General features: G+C 25.2%; 1 pseudogene; it reads right to left on the reverse strand.

Moving 5' to 3' along the window:
- Positions 1-494: 494 nt before the first annotated feature.
- Positions 495-2,166, reverse strand: LOC140674236 (RCC1 and BTB domain-containing protein 1-like; annotated as a pseudogene).
- Positions 2,167-3,339: the final 1,173 nt, after the last annotated feature.

Below are 3,339 nucleotides of genomic sequence, written 5' to 3' on the forward strand. Positions count from 1 at the left end.
ATATATATATATATACATACATACTAGTAAATGTTAATTATCCTTGATATATATATATATATATATATATATATATATATATATATATATATATATATATATATATATTGTATATATATATTCATAAAATATATTTTTAGAAAATATAAATAATTAAAACTAATTAAATATATTTTATAAATAATTAAATAAAGAAATTACACATTATTTAAATATTATTTATTTAAAAAAACTGTTGATAATCAATAAATGGATCAATATCAATAAATTGATAATAAATAAATAATGATTTGAGGATAAACTAGTTAAAGATTCTAATAGGGGGAATATTAATAAATAAATGCTTTATTGATTACAAATGAATTTAAAGTATTATAAAAATTATAAAAATAAAGGTTTTTCTTTCAATAATAAAGTACATTTTTTATATTAAAATATAACAATACAAATATATGCTATTACATTTTAAACATTTTGTTAAGAAAATGAAAGAACTAATTCTTAAAAGCTTTGGCTTTAGCTGCTTTAATTATAAAATCCAATATTATATTTTTATTTAAAGTAGCAAATTTTTGCGTTTGTACCACATCTGTCAGATGATCCATTGCAAATTGGAAGCAATTGGAATTTTTCTAACTCCTAAAAATTATGTATATATGTATATTCATAAATATATAGATACATTATATTTAATAAATAATGATGAGAAATGATATTACAAACTATATCACCTTTGTATTATATTTGATTGCTTTCTCGTAAACAAGGATTACATTTGACACAGTGACAATTTCTTTTATTACTTGACTATAAATTCTTTTAAGATTTGTTTCACTATATTTATCTGCTAACTTCAGAAGTTCTGTAATAAAGCAATTTTAAATATTAATTGAACTAATAAATATTTAATTTCAAGTTATTTAATTTAAATAAATTCACCTAATACTTTTCCTGAAGGCAAATCGACCATGCCAGTATATAGATATTTTAAGAAAGCTTTATATGTAATGTAGGAAAATTTATTGTTCATGATGAAGCTATTAAGAATATATATGTGTCAATGTGTAACCAAATAAATAAGAATAAGAAAATTAAAAGATTGATTAAAAATATGATTGGCTTTTTTATGAATGCTTACGTTTGATTATTTTCCATCCGATTACATTGGAACATATTTCTGAAATACTGACAACGAATGTTCAAAATAGCTTTGTGAAAATGGATAAGTTGTCTCTTAATCTGTATCGTAAAATCACTCGTCGACTGCAACAAAAGAGAGATACATAATTGACATAATTAGATATAAAGACGTATCATATTAGTATAAGCGTTGAATAAACTCAATTTTAAAAGAATATGTATCAATCAAAGTAATTACTCTTTTCTTGCTTAACGTCTTGATTTTGTTTAACATTTTATAATGAAAAAAACTGCATAAAGAACAGAATAGAAGTAGAAAACAAAACGTACTTTATCGTCAAACGCTGCTCCCAGACATTTCAATATATTTAATTCTTCTGTATGATCAATTAACGAACAGTGGATGATATAAGACAAGTCATATTTTAATAAATCGTACATGTTCGAAAAATGGGTAGCAGTTGGAATTGTAATCGCCTGATCAAAGCAGGCACCCCATACGTAAACGCGTCTGTTTTCGTTGATAACTATACTTTTGTTTAAATAGTTTTGAATGGCAATGTCCAACACCTTTCTCATTTCAGGCACATTCAACTAAAAAAAAAGAAATCTTACATTTTTATATTTCCTTTATCATGAAGATTATGCAAATAAATAAGTTACCCTGATGGGATACACTTCCATTTCTCTTTTTTTGCCATATCCCAATTGTCCTTCAGAGTTTTTACTCCACAAATATAGTTTCCCTTCAGCAGTAAACGCCAATGTGTGTGCGAATCCACAGACTACCTTAACTGATAATTAAACATCAATAATAAAAAATGGTTATTGATATCTGCATTATTGCATTTATAAACATTTACACAAACGACCATTGTAAACGATGACAGAAACATTACCTATTGTATCATTTGTCAACGAGACAATTAGGCATGGAAGCGCCTGATTCGTGCAGTTGCCTATTCCTAACTGGCCATAATTATTGATACCCCAGCTATAGACATTACGAATATCACAAAGTGCCATGTTGAACAATCTACCATAAGTAATGTAGATAATTTTTTCGCCTTTGAATTCACGTCTCAACTGCCATGGTAAAGCCTTTGGAGGGCCTTTGACTAAGTTTTCATATCGAGAATTTCCCCAAGTGTATATCTAAATTAAAATTTGTCAAATTTATATTTTAGAGTCAAAATTATCACACTATTTTATCTGAATTATCACTTACTTTTCCATCGTTAGTCAAAGCTATAGTGTGATCAACACTGCATGCAATGTCTATGATGCATTCTTCGTCACCTATAGTGACTTTAGTAGGTATATATATATATATCTTGAGATTTTCTTGGCTCCACTCCTAGTCCCAATTTATAATCTAGGTTAGAACCCCATGTATATACCTTTAAAAGACAATGCTATTATTTTGATATCACATTTAATTTAATTATTATATTATACACAAGATGCAAAACAAATATCCTAAATAATATTGTAAATAAATTGTATTCTAGATCCTTCATTGTAAAATATTATGTAATGTGTTAAATACATAATTAACAGCTTCACATTAATCATTTTAATTGTACCAAAGTAGATATATAAAATACATAAAAAGTTAAATATACTAATTCTTACTTTTTTATTAAATTATTTTATTAAATTATTAAACTATAATCCTCACATTTATTACTAATAAATTATTTAACATATAAAAATTCATATTTAATCATATTCAATAATTATTATAAGTTTGTAAAAATCTCAAATATTTTAATTAGAAATTTTCAATTTATATTGTATTACCTCTCTTTCCTTTGTAAGTGCCAAAACATGATACTGATCAATGTCACCACCACAGCAAAAAGTTTTTATATTTTTCCCACACAATGTTTCTACTTCTTTTGGTTGTTGAATGTCACTCATATCACCTATCCCCAACCGACCATGACAATTTTTACCAATACCATATACCATTTTGTCACAATTAAAGCTGCTTTATCTGATTTAATGTATTGTGTAAAACATAAGTAATAATTTAGTTGAAGTAAAAATAATAGAAAGAAAAGCAAAACTAATTACTAATTACCATCATTAAATACCATAATCATATGAATCTTAAAGACAAATTTTGGTTGCAGCAAGCCAAAAATTTCCCAGTTCTTGAGATCCGAAGAATATCCATACTTACTTAAAATATTA

The sequence above is a fragment of the Anoplolepis gracilipes genome, chromosome 15 (genome assembly GCF_047496725.1).
Source record: "Anoplolepis gracilipes chromosome 15, ASM4749672v1, whole genome shotgun sequence".
Taxonomy (NCBI): domain Eukaryota; kingdom Metazoa; phylum Arthropoda; class Insecta; order Hymenoptera; family Formicidae; genus Anoplolepis; species Anoplolepis gracilipes.